Below are 14,140 nucleotides of genomic sequence, written 5' to 3'. Positions count from 1 at the left end.
GTGCCATCATCAACCCAATGGCAGCACTTCTATGGAGCATTAGGCCTAGCAATGCTGCTGCTGAGGCATGTGGCAGACGGTACTGCCACTAAGCTTACTGCCCGGCAATACTCCCCTGAAAACCTGCGCCCAGCAGTATCACCATATGACTTTTATCCGCCCATGGAACCTTGGCATCCACCATCTATCCCGAGGGACCAGAAGTACTGCTCAAGATTACTACTGTGGGCTCAATAATACTGCTACAAGCCCAGGAGTACAGATGAACCCTGGCAGTACTACCATGGAGTGAGTGAGTGTGGAAATGAGTGCACAGCTCTACAATCAAAATGCCACTATTGGCAATGCACCCCACCCATATACCAACAGAGCATTTGTGCATAAATAAATACACAACACAACTTTTGTTTGGGAAAAATATTGCTGCAGGTTTATTCCATATAAAAGTATGGAATATGGTGGGTTATCTTACGGGCGATCCAAGGGCAGGCAGCTGTCACCAATCTATGCTGCCCTGCCCACCTGATGAGCCAAGCACTGTGGAGAAACCAATCAGTGCTACACCTTATGGGGTGATCCTCTTACCGGATCACGTGACACATTGGTCCCTTATTACTCATGCCTCTTTCAGGGCAGAGCGTACCAAGGCAAGCCCCCGGTTGTTCAGACCCACAACCGCCCGAAGGACTAATGGGGCGCCAACGAATTCTTCCAGGAACCTCCAATGAGGATCCTGGTATTTGGCTCTGGTACTCCTATTTTGCACTTGCAGAGGTACCCTTCTGTACCCATATGCTTCCAGATTGCCCTGTAACTCAGTCACAGCTCTGGAGGCGGCCCCCGTCGCCTAAAGAGCCCCCCCATCAATACAGCTCCTTTCTCACTGCAACCTGCAATTTCCCGGGCCTCATTCATGTCCAGTAGGAACCGATCCAAGCCCACCTGTGCCGAGTGCACCCCAACTTTGTCAAAATAACCCTTGGTGTTCGCCCGGCTTAGCCTATGCTTGATGAAGCCAAGCCCCTTGCTCTGCGAACTTGCGCATGGAGCGGTTTATCCTTCTCTGGGAATGTGCCACTGCCTCACATGACCTGCAAGAATGTGATGGCCTCTCAGGAGGGAGCTCTACTCTTAACCATCGCTATCTTACCCTTCAAGCTGATGTAAGCTCCCACCTCCTGCAACCTGTAGTTGCAATCCTTCTAGCATCTTGTGTTCCCTAGCACCCGTTTCCCCAATTTATGGAACAGCAGCACACTTGCTTAGAGCACCGCTTCCACAACCAGCCTATATACTATGGCTATGCAGGCGGGGAATTTCATGCATAACTTGAAGCAACCTGAAACCTTCCCTGGGAGCAGAGTGCACCTACTTTGTTGAAGTTGACCAGACATGTGCACAGACCTTTGCGATTACTAAACCATGGCGAACAGTACTTTTCACCTTGCACACACTATTGCAGTCACAGCAACCATTTGGAGTGACAATTTATGCCACTTACCAGGCATGCTTAACTAAAGCTCTATCACAGATACACACATACCTGCTAACCAGCTGTGACCCTTGATGCTCGATACAGCTATCGACCTAGTACTTTGTTATCCCAGGAATCATTGCCCTCCACAAGATCAAGCCGCACATGAGCATGTTGTCTTCACCTACTCGGATCGAGGTGCTGTGTGTGCTCCGGAATGGTCAGCGTTAATTGTCTCCAGTAACATTGGCCTGAACCAACTCGGGTCTGGTGAATCCCAGACTCTTCTGATCTGCGAACTTACGCCTTGAACTGTTCACTCTCTTTCAGGAATGTTCAAACGGCCTCCTCTGACTTAGCCCCCATGCCACACTCAGAGGGGGATAATCCTAGACCACCAGAGCTCACATTGACCCATGTATTTGCTAAACTCACCAAAGGCAGCCTTCATTGTTTGCAACAATGGCCCCCCTACCCATGGCAGTGAGGTCGGTGCCGAGAACCTTAAGAAGCACACAATTTTCACCTGGGCGTACCTCTAAATGAGAATGGCTCTACCGCCGTAAGGCCAGAGACACACATATCTTAAACATAATTACTGGTTTTGCCACTTGGCACCCTTCTGGTTGGTGATACGGAACCTCCTACCCAGCATAAGCTGACAGTCTCGCGTTGCCGTCACACCACCTGTGTCCCTTGACTCACACCATCATCCTGGTCAATAGTCAATAGTCATACTGCTAAGTGGGCAATCAATTCAACATGCCTCCTTTCCTGCCAGACTGTTGCCTGCTCAGTTTAATCTGTGGTGACTACACCCAGACTTCCCCGGCAGCTTTATTGCTGACAATGTGAGCAGTTGAGGACATTGAGGGTATCTCACGCTTGCAACTTGAAACTACAGCGAATATTTAGCTTAATATGATACTGTGTATCTGAATGAACTAAGCACAGGTAATTGACACTCTCCCACGTGCAGTTGCTGTGAAACATTTTGGACTAGTCCATCAAATTCCACCAGCCACCTCCCTAGGTGGAGTCTTGCACTTCCAAACTTCTGTTAGTGTAAACCACGGTCAAGCCTCCTGTTCAGTTTAATTTAGTAATTCACGACAATGACAGCCACAAGGGCCTCATACTGGGCTGTGTTTATGTGGCCAGGATGACCTTAAAGAATCGGCTTAGAGTGGCTGGGTGTTAACATTGCCTGGCTGAAGTGCAATACCTTTGACAATCACTCCTGACAAGATGTACCAATGCAGGTAGAAGTAAGAGATATTAGGCCCACCTTACTTCCTTTCCCAGTTATCAGTGTATAGCTCTTGTTGGAGCATGACGCTTGTGTATTTTTGAAGTACAAGTGTTTCCGTAGGCATGCTGCCGCTGGATCACAGATATTTCTTACCCCGCTTACTGATATTCATTTAACAACCTCAGAAGGAAGAAAGGTTGATTGAACACAATGGGGGTTAGATCCTAAGACCATGAGGTCAAACCACCACCAGACCCAAAAGCTGATCGGTCCAGGTTTTTCTTTGCCATGACCCCTCCTGTGTCCTTTGAACTCACCTTTTAACCCGTAAATGGCCAATTGGCTGACGCCAGTGGGACCTGGCAGTCGTATTCAACCTTTATATCCTTACAGTGTAGCAACACTCACTGCTGCCAAATGCTTTGGTGCGTGAACGCCCGCTGGTCGCACTCGTCAATACAGTGGTTATTTAAATTAATAATACTGTGCATATGAATAAAACGATGCACAGGCAGCAGAAAATTTTACACGTTAGCAAATGTGAAACATTTTGGATTTGTCCATGGAATTAAGCCAGTCACCAACCTAGGTGAAGTCTTGCCCTCCCGAACTTCTGCTAGTAGACCAGGGAGCAGACAAGGTAGTGGGAACAGGAGGAGAACAATATGTATCAATACCTGCCCTTTCTTCAATACTGGGAATGCCAAATGTTCTTTAATACATTGTAGCCTATTTGCGCTTTAACTTTAACTTACTGCTCCAACCCAGTTTGGCCCCAAAACTTTGGGACAGCTGTAGTAGTAACATGCCCTTAATGGTACGCAGGCGAGGACATTGTTCTTTTACCTTCTCTAATCTGCAGGATGCCCTGGGTGAGCTGACTTGCCACAACTGAAGGTCCGACTTTTCCTGTGCGGGGATATTAACTGTTGGGACTGCGAGGACCAGTGTGCTTTGCTGCATCTTTATTGACCGCACCTGGGTCCTCTTCCCGGCTCCTCCTCCCTCCTCCCTCGGCTACATAACGCCTCGCGGCCCCCGCTTCGCGGGAGCCGCTCGCAGGCGAGGACATTGTTCTTTTACCTTCTCTAATCTGCAGGATGCCCTGGGTGAGCTGACTTGCCACAACTGAAGGTCCGACTTTTCCTGTGCGGGGATATTAACTGTTGGGACTGCGAGGACCAGTGTGCTTTGCTGCATCTTTATTGACCACACCTGGGTCCTCTTCCCGGCTCCTCCTCCCTCCTCCCTCGGCTACATAACGCTTCGCGGGTGCCGCACGCAGGCGAGGACATTGTTCTTTTACCTTCTCTAATCTGCAGGATGCCCTGGGTGAGCTGACTTGCCACAACTGAAGGTCCGACTTTTCCTGTGCGGGGATATTAACTGTTGGGACTGCGAGGACCAGTGTGCTTTGCTGCATCTTTATTGACCGCACCTGGGTCCTCTTCCCGGCTCCTCCTCCCTCCTCCCTCGGCTACATAACGCTTCGCGGGTGCCGCTCGCAGGCGAGGACATTGTTCTTTTACCTTCTCTAATCTGCAGGATGCCCTGGGTGAGCTGACTTGCCACAACTGAAGGTCCGACTTTTCCTGTGCGGGGATAATAACTGTTGGGACTGCGAGGACCAGTGTGCTTTGCTGCATCTTTATTGACCGCACCTGGGTCCTCTTCCCGGCTCCTCCTCCCTCCTCCCTCGGCTACATAACGCCTCGCGGCCCCCGCTTCGCGGGAGCCGCTCGCAGGCGAGGACATTGTTCTTTTACCTTATCTAATCTGCAGGATGCCCTGGGTGAGCTGACTTGCCACAACTGAAGGTCCGACTTTTCCTGTGCGGGGATATTAACTGTTCGGACTGCGAGGACCAGTGTGCTTTGCTGCATCTTTATTGACCGCACCTGGGTCCTCTTCCCGGCTCCTCCTCCCTCGGCTACATAACGCCTCGCGGGAGCCGCTCGCAGGCGAGGACATTGTTCTTTTACCTTCTCTAATCTGCAGGATGCCCTGGGTGAGCTGACTTGCCACAACTGAAGGTCCGACTTTTCCTGTGCGGGGATATTAACTGTTGGGACTGCGAGGACCAGTGTGCTTTGCTGCATCTTTATTGACCGCACCTGGGTCCTCTTCCCGGCTCCTCCTCCCTCCTCCCTCGGCTACATAACGCTTCGCGGGTGCCGCTCGCAGGCAAGGACATTGTTCTTTTACCTTCTCTAATCTGCAGGATGCCCTGGGTGAGCTGACTTGCCACAACTGAAGGTCCGACTTTTCCTGTGCGGGGATATGAACTGTTGGGACTGCGAGGACCAGTGTGCTTTGCTGCATCTTTATTGACCGCACCTGGGTCCTCTTCCCGGCTCCTCCTCCCTCGGCTACATAACGCCTCGCGGCCCCCGCTTCGCGGGAGCCGCTCGCAGGCGAGGACATTGTTCTTTTACCTTCTCTAATCTGCAGGATGCCCTGGGTGAGCTGACTTGCCACAACTGAAGGTCCGACTTTTCCTGTGCGGGGATATTAACTGTTGGGACTGCGAGGACCAGTGTGCTTTGCTGCATCTTTATTGACCGCACCTGGGTCCTCTTCCCGGCTCCTCCTCCCTCCTCCCTCGGCTACATAACGCTTCGCGGGTGCTGCTCGCAGGCGAGGACATTGTTCTTTTACCTTCTCTAATCTGCAGGATGCCCTGGGTGAGGTGACTTGCCACAACTGAAGGTCCGACTTTTCCTGTGCGGGGATATTAACTGTTGGGACTGCGAGGACCAGTGTGCTTTGCTGCATCTTTATTGACCGCACCTGGGTCCTCTTCCCGGCTCCTCCTCCCTCCTCCCTCGGCTACATAACGCCTCGTGGCCCCCGCTTCGCGGGAGCCGCTCGCAGGCGAGGACATTGTTCTTTTACCTTCTCTAATCTGCAGGATGCCCTGGGTGAGCTGACTTGCCACAACTGAAGGTCCGACTATTCCTGTGCTGGGATATTAACTGTTGGGACTGCGAGAACCAGTGTGCTTTGCTGCATCTTTATTGACCGTACCTGGGTCCTCTTTCCGGCTCCTCCTCCCTCGGCCTCACGTCCACTTAAGTCACGCCTAGTCTCGTGTGAGCGGGACGCGTGCGGGGCGCAGTCCAGGGCTAAGCCCGGGCAAAGGGCGGGCCCTCGGTGGCCCTCAGAGGCACGAGGAGACCGGACCGGGCCTATATATTAACGTATTGTTGTAGACTCCCTGGGTATATATTTTAGTTTGTCGTAATTTTGCTATGGCTACATCTGTGGACAAACATTTACCGTTAAATGTAGGGGGTAGTAACAACGGGACACTAGACGATTATTTTCCTAGGGTTGCTGTAGATAATGCAAGGGAGAGTGTACTTGCAGAGCGCAGGGTGGAACGGCGCCGCTCCATTGAATGTATGAAAAATAGATCGTCTGTGGAATCTTTGCACCAAACTTTGCCCCCTAATGTAAGTTACCCTATTGGAACTCAGGATTTATTATTTACAGATAATGTTCCCATACTTTTACGAGATTCTCCCCCCCCCCCCCCTTTGACATTCTCAACAGCTCATATATAAATAATAATGTACCCTTCCCTAGTAATCCCACTATGGGAATTGATACGATTATACAACCTCCTTCACCGGTGGTTAAGGTTGCTAAAAAGAAGGCTGGGAAAACTGTTAAGTCTAAAATTCTAGGACCTCCGCCTACTAAAAGAAGGAAGAGGGTAGGTGTTCCACAAAGATGTAAGATTAACCATTCGGAGTTTGGTAAAACATTAAGGGCCCCTATAACGACTACACTTACGTCAAAGTCCAGCGTATTGACTACTTCACCTTTATTGGTTTCCTTAGAAACAGCTATAGCCCCAAAAGCTTCAGCAGTAGTCGCATCTCCTTCATCTGGCTCAGCCATTTCTTCACATTGTCCGACTAAGGAAATATTTCCTGCTGCTGCCCTCGAGAGTATTGAATGTTTAGTAAGGTCACTTGTATTACCCATATTAGAGAGGCTAAAAAAGATGGAGCAACGGTTGGGGGACCTAGAATTGGTTATTAGCAATAATGTGGGGTTACTTAAGGACTTTGTAAATTTGGCGCCTCCTTCTGTTGCACCAGTGATCCCTTCTATGTCAGATATTTACAATGGCGTAAGCATAAATAGTAATTCCATTACTAGTGCTCAACGTGGAGCTATTTCCCCCAAAATAGTTCAACAACTGGTACAGCCTGACTCTGGCGAAGCTCCAAAGGGAAGGAATCGACCTCCAATAGGAATTTTGCAAGATGAGAGGGGAAGCACCAGCCCTGTTAGGGCTGTGGATCACAAGAGGCGCCAAGTTCAACTACCTCCTGAAGCGGTTCCCTATGTGATAGTGCTTACGGGAGTTCCGATATTGGAGAAGGGAGGAGGGAAGGGTTCTTTCAGTTAAAAAATAAAGCCATGTATTGGCTTAGCCAAAATAGACCCCTTCCTCCTAATGTTAATGGCGAGATTTTGCACGTTCGGCGACTCCCCTGGTTGGGATGCAGAGCCAAAGACATTGAGGGGGACCTAATTGCTATCAACTTTAGAGATCCTAGAGCAGTTAATTATATTTTAAATTATATCCCAGGGAAAACTAGCACTTGAATAGTCCCGTGTGATTTGACATATTTTTATCCGAGACCCCTAGCGACCCCTATGAAGTACCCTGGGGCTACAGTGTGTCCGCAGTTATTACTGCCTGCTCCATTTATACCTTTAAATAATTGGCATACAACTTATGCACCCAATCCCGTGCCTATTGAAAATGCACCTGGATGGGATACTGTACCCCCCAGGAGCTATAGATATATTTCTAGGAGGGCAGACTATCGGTTACCATTCACCCCGTTGGAAGTTACTAACAGATTTGATGCCTTTTCAGGCTTCGATGATTGCGACTGACAGGGGGGATCCCCTAAGGGTATGCCGCCCACTACCGAGCATCAGGCTCTGAATGACAAGTTAATCCCCCCAGTGCAAATTTTGTTATAGGAACAATTTATCCATCCTGTAACTGCCCCCTCCCCTACTGACCAACTCTCACTGAATTGTGAGAATGAGCCGGCAATAGAAATTAGTTCTGTAGTGACTAATGATGTTTCTGATTCCTTGGACTATGATCCAATTAGTCCAGAACTGCCGTCTGCTTATGTCAAAATTCTTTCTTGGAATGTGGCGGGACTTCAGAGCAAATTGCCTATTCCTGAGTTCTTTTATGGCCCTACACGACATCTGTATGCTGCAGGAAACTTGGGCATTAAAAAGAAGTATAGCCCAGGGATTTGCTGTGTACGATATTTTGGCAAGTAAGGGTGAGAAGGGCAGACCTATGGGGGGATTGTCTATATGGGTCGGCACGCACTTGGGAGCTAAGGCATCGCAAATTCCAACTAATTCGTTGGATGTCCAGTGCGTATTGCTGACAACTCCAAAAGGGCCAAATATTGCCTTGATTAATGTATACTCAAGGCCAGTCAGGCGGGGCCTTGTGTCTGAGGCTATTGAAACTTTGCTGACCCTTATCCAGTCAATGGACTCTTCCACTGTGTTAATAGTGGGAGGTGATTTCCATTGCCATTTTGAACCACTTATGGACACGAATTCGGCCGGCCTGGATGATGTTGATTCATTGTGGATTATCCCCGAGCCATTGACTACTCGGGTTAAGGCTTGGACCCCCTTAGTTTTACAATTACAGTCATTTGCGCTCATCACTTCTCTACGAGCATGTAACGGGAGGGTTGAACCCGATAGACCTGGGAAAGCCACATTTAATCGACTAAACCAGTCCTCAATTATTGATTATATCTTTGTAGAAGCTAGGCATTGGGATAGGGTGCGTGAGTTTAGGGTCACTGAAAGATCTGACAGTGACCATAATGCCCTGGTACTCTCATTAAAGATGGGGAGCTTCGGGTTGAAATGTCAAACATTGGGTGAAAATTGTGCCACAGCGCCTCTTATTATCTCAAATAGTAGACGTAGGGTTAAATGGCCAGAATTCCAGATGTCCGACAGCAAACTTGCTGCATTATATGAGATCATTATTCCATTCATTGAAGAGATGGGGAATATCGGTCACTTAGGTAGGGCATCTGATATACATAACAAACTGGTCATAGCAATTAAAGATATTTTCTGCACAGAGAGAAGGGAAAATCGGTTGCGGGCCACGTCCGCTCCGTGGTATAATGCCTCTTGTCGCAATGCAAGAAGGGCACTCTTTAGAGTTTTAAAAATTAATAATAGGGAGGCTGTTAAAACACAACGCTCTGCGTATAAAAAGGCACTTCTTAAGGCAAAGAGAGAATGGGAGGCCACTAAGTGGGAGAATTTGGGATCCGCACTTACTAATAAGAATCCTAAACTATTCGGGACCCTGGTTGCAACTGGACTTGGTGGGCATGTCCCTGCATTTGTCCCCAATATAGCCCCTTCTGCTTGGGAAAGTCATTTTTGCGCTCTTTATGGCACTTCTGAGTCTGGTGGTACGTTTGTTAATACAACCGAACCACAGAGATCCCAAAGGGATAGCGGGGCAGCAGATCCTGGGCGGCCAATTATCGACCGTCCATGCTTTCCTGCAGATGAACTAATTACCTTGTCCGAGGTAGAGGTAGCATTAGGAACTTTGCTTCCAAACAAGGCTCCAGGCTTGGACAAACTGCCAGGAGACCTGTTTCGCACACAAACAAAAATATGGGCCCCTTATTTGGTTACTCTTTTCAATGGCATTTTGCAGGGTGACGACTTGCCTCCCACATGGCTAGGAGCAGAAATCGTGCCTATTTTAAAAAAGGGTTGCCCACTAACTCCCTCTAACTATAGACCCATCAGTCTTATTGATACATCGCAAAAGCTGATGGGGAGGGTTATTCTTGATAGGATCCTTGGGTGGATTGAGGAAAAGGGGATTTTATCTACATTCCAGGCAGGATTTAGGTCTGGCACTTCCACCTTAGACCAGATATTCCGCCTGCAGGTCCTTTATTAGTAAACAGCAAAAGTGGAGGGTGGCAGCCTCTACCTTGTGTTTGTGGACCTGCGGGCTGCTTTTGATCTGATACCGCGTGCAAAACTATGGAAAGTACTGGCAGATTTAAGCCTCCCACCCTACCTGCTAGCTATCCTCTCGAGGCTCCACTTAAACAATTTTGCGCGGGTTAGGAGTGGGAGGTATGGTGAACTTACAGACCAATTCCCTGTCCTAAAAGGATTTGTTAGAAAAAAGAGAGGATTTGAGGCAAAGCACAACCGCACCTATCCCTAGTGAGATTATTTAAAAGTATGGTGCTAATGACCGTCTTATGCGAACCTTTTTATGGGTCTGTATGAGACGGAGCATGCCTGGGGACAAGGCTCAAAAAATTGGAGCAATAATATCATTTTCTATGGGAGATACATAGACGATGTGCTCCTAATTTGGAATGGAAGGGTGGAAGACCTATTGGATTACCACAGATACCTAAACCAAAATAGATTTAATGTGAAGATGACTATCAATTACTCTAGAGATTCAATTGACTTTCTCGACTTAAACCTATATGTGGCAAACAATCAAATACAAAGTAAAATGTTTGTTAAACCAACTGCATGCAATAGTATTCTGCATGCTGAAAGCTCACACCCCAGGTCTACAATCAATGCCATACCCTTCGGGGAAATGATTAGAGCACGGCGTGCTTGTAGCGAAGAAAGCAATTTAAAAAAAAGCATTAATAACATCAAACATAAATTCAGAAACAGGGGATATACAGAAAAATGTCTGAAACAAGCAGAATCAAGGGCATTAAAAATAGATCGCAAAACTACTTTAACATCAAGCCAACAAAAAGAAAATAGAGGGGCAAAAACGGAAGAAATTCTGTTTATAACCAAATACAATGCTTACAGTGATCATGTATATAATATTCTACGAAAAAATTGGCATTTAATTGCCAATGAACAAATGCCACCTGGTAGTGTATCTAAAAAACCGAGAGTGGTTTATAAAAAAGGTGAAACATTGAAAAAGATTCTCTGTCCAAGTTACATTAAAAAAACTGACACAAAACCAACCACATGGCTTCCATATAAACCATCAGGGTTTTTTACATGTGGTTCGTGTAGTGTATGTAAATTTGGATGCAACAAAAAAACAGATTTCCGGTATAACACACAAAAAGGCTACACAATTAATACTTTTATTAATTGCAATTCAACTTACACAATTTATGTCCTTGGATGTGCCTGTAATAAAATTTATATAGGCAGCAGTATTAGAAATTTAAAAACTAGGATCCAGGAGCACATAAGGGCCATAAAAAACAAGGATGAACGCTATCCAGTAGCGATACACATCCACGAACATCACCCATTGAAAACAGATATATGGTTTCATGCATTGGAACACATAAAAATACCGGAGAGGGGTGGAAACAGAGAATCGATTCTAAGAAAAGCAGAAGCTGGTTGGATTTGCCGCTTAAGAACAGTAGCTATGGGTCTAAACACAAATGATGAACTTTATCATTTTTTGTGAATCCGAATGCCCTAAAATGATTACAGATGAATAGTTCCATCTCTGAATAAATCTTGTATGGATGATGATTGACATACATATAAGGGGTATGTAATTTTTAAAAAAATCTGGCCCCCTTGAACCTAAAGTTTTTTCTTTAAGAACTACCTGGGGTATAATGCCACGTATGGGAGAGAATCGGAATATGAACAAATGTCTTCACTCCCCCTGTGATAAGTGGTGCCGATAAATAGAATATTACTCAAAGATGGCAGAATCTGAAAAGAGCAATAATTGATGAATAATCCTTTAAAGAGATTCTAGTATATATTATATAACTACATAAAACAAGACAGGGAGCACTCAATAATAGTTATATAGGGAGCATGTCATTGTGAGCACAATATTGGATTGTCGTAATTGTGAGCATAAAATAGAAATCCTCAATACACCAAACCCTCGTAATGTAAAAAGTGGTGTGTATCCTCAAAAGATTAAAAAAATTGTAAATTAACAAAATTTACCTGGTATTAGAAAAATTAGGATAGCTTAATATGAGACATAAAAGATTGCTGTATAATACTAAGATACGAGCACTAATGAAATGAGGAGTTTTTATACATTGAAGCATTCCCTATTCAAAATGGTGGTATGCTTTCAATACAAATATAATAATATTATACAAACATAACAACTATTGACAATATGTTTTGAATAACAAAATATAGTATTCAGACACAAACGAGTATGAAAAATCATGCAATTAAGAAGGTATGACTTAAAAAAGTGCTGTGAATATGCATAAAAAATAACATGGGGCATATGTACATACACGCCATTGAAACAATTCTGTTATAGAGCCATGTCACTAAGATTATAAAAATATATACCTTAAGGGAGCGTGTTTTGAACGCGTGTGGATACACTAAAAGTTTCCTATTAGCTATATGGCAGCATGCTTTAGTATACCAATCCAAGATGGCGACATAAAAAAATTGGGTTAGGTTTTACGATAGGTTGATGATTATATGACTAGTCTTGAAGAACAGAAAGCGGATATTATATACACGCATAATATCATGCTTGAGCTTACCTAGAGAATAGGTCCTTTCAAATAAGAAATGAGAATAATATATGGTAAAATACCCATTTAAAGATGGCGACCAAAATTCGAAATCGTCAATGGACGAAGCGCCGAATAGATACAGGTGCAGGTACGTGTTTCGGATTAAAGAATAGGAAATGGATATAATATATTTACACATAATACTGCGCAAGAGTTCACCATATAATTAAATTAAATGATTAAACAGATCGTTTTACGAAAAGAGACGAGGATAAGACATGTTAAAGTACCCATTCCAAAATGGCGACCGAGATTAGAATTTGTTAATAGACGAGTCGCCGATCTAACACAGGTGCTGTGCATTTCAATTAAAGCGGGGTATTTAAACCGGATGATCACACTGCTTTTTGCAACAATGACGCCACGCGATTAGCCGGCAGATAAAAAACGGAAAGGTAAGCCTATTGATATAAATATTGGAACTGACTCAAACTAATGGGGAACTAATAGAATACCAGGGAAATTGCTTTTATTTGTAGCTAAAACATTGGTGTGATATACATATTGGATTTAACTAGGAATAATGGGGAATTACTAGAATACCAGGGAACTTGCTTTTATTTTTAGTTAAAACATTTGTGTGATATAAAATTGAGGAGAAATATCCACCTTAGAAGTGAGGGTTGTGTTAGTATTGAATCCCTACAGCCTTTTTAAGCACGTTTAAAACATATCCATACAAAGACCTGGGACAAAAATTAAAATATACTCAGTTTTAGATTAACATTGTATCCAAATGGAGATAATAACATAATAACATAGTAGCTTGTGTGCATGAAATAGAAAAGAGATAAAAAGAAGAAGAGGAAAATTAGGGAGAAATAAAAAAAATATATGTACAATCTTGGCGCATGATTACCATGGATGGGGGTAGCAACATACTTTTTGTTATTTACTTTCGGATAGATACTCACTGACTGAGGAATGGCGGATTTTGACTAACCCAACGAACTGGGAAAATATAAGGAACTGAATTCTCCAATCGCCAGATCACTCTGTCAGGTAGGGATATGCAAATCCTTTTGAAATTGGCAACTTAGAAAGTCAATTTAAGTTTCTAAGTCTAAATAAATCCCTGTGTCCTAACTTTATTATCGTTTGCGAATAACACTACGAAGTCTGTATACATATTGCGCACCTTAAAAAATCCAAAAAAACCTTTTTTTTAAAAAATGAAATATTTTCTTTGATAGATATTGCAAAAACGCACACAACAACTAGACTATCCACAATCGTAAGGAAAGAACACAGACCACAGAAAAACAAAGCTACTATTCAATGGTAAGGCTGATGGAATTGATACCCCTTTTTTCTATTTTTTCTATTTTAGCCAAGGTTCTTGAGATGCTCCAATATGACAGTATATATTCATGTGAAACGTACACGGAATTGTAAACAAATGAAATGTTCAAGGAATAGTATATATAATTGTTCCTCTCTTGCAATTTGGAACTCAGCAGAGTGATTATGATCCCATAGGAGATGTTCTGGAAATGGGCAAAAGGAAGTAACGAGTTTTTGAGTACTTTTGCTTTATTCTTTCATGTTAAAGGAATTGTTAATTCATTGTCTTAATCATAAAGAATTGGGAACCTCGAACCATTATGGTTTATACATTCATTTTTATATCTAATTTTACTTAATAAGATGTTATGATTGTTTGAATTGTATATAGTGTAATATAAAAAGAAAAACTTCATGTAAATAGTGTATATTAATTTTATGTACATATATGTATTGTTTATAGCCCTGAAGAAGTCCGCGAGGATG

The sequence above is a fragment of the Triturus cristatus genome, chromosome 1_1 (assembly GCF_964204655.1).
Source record: "Triturus cristatus chromosome 1_1, aTriCri1.1, whole genome shotgun sequence".
NCBI lineage: Eukaryota > Metazoa > Chordata > Amphibia > Caudata > Salamandridae > Triturus > Triturus cristatus.
The sequence above is the reverse complement of the archived record's forward strand: the minus strand, read 5'-3'. Positions refer to the sequence as shown.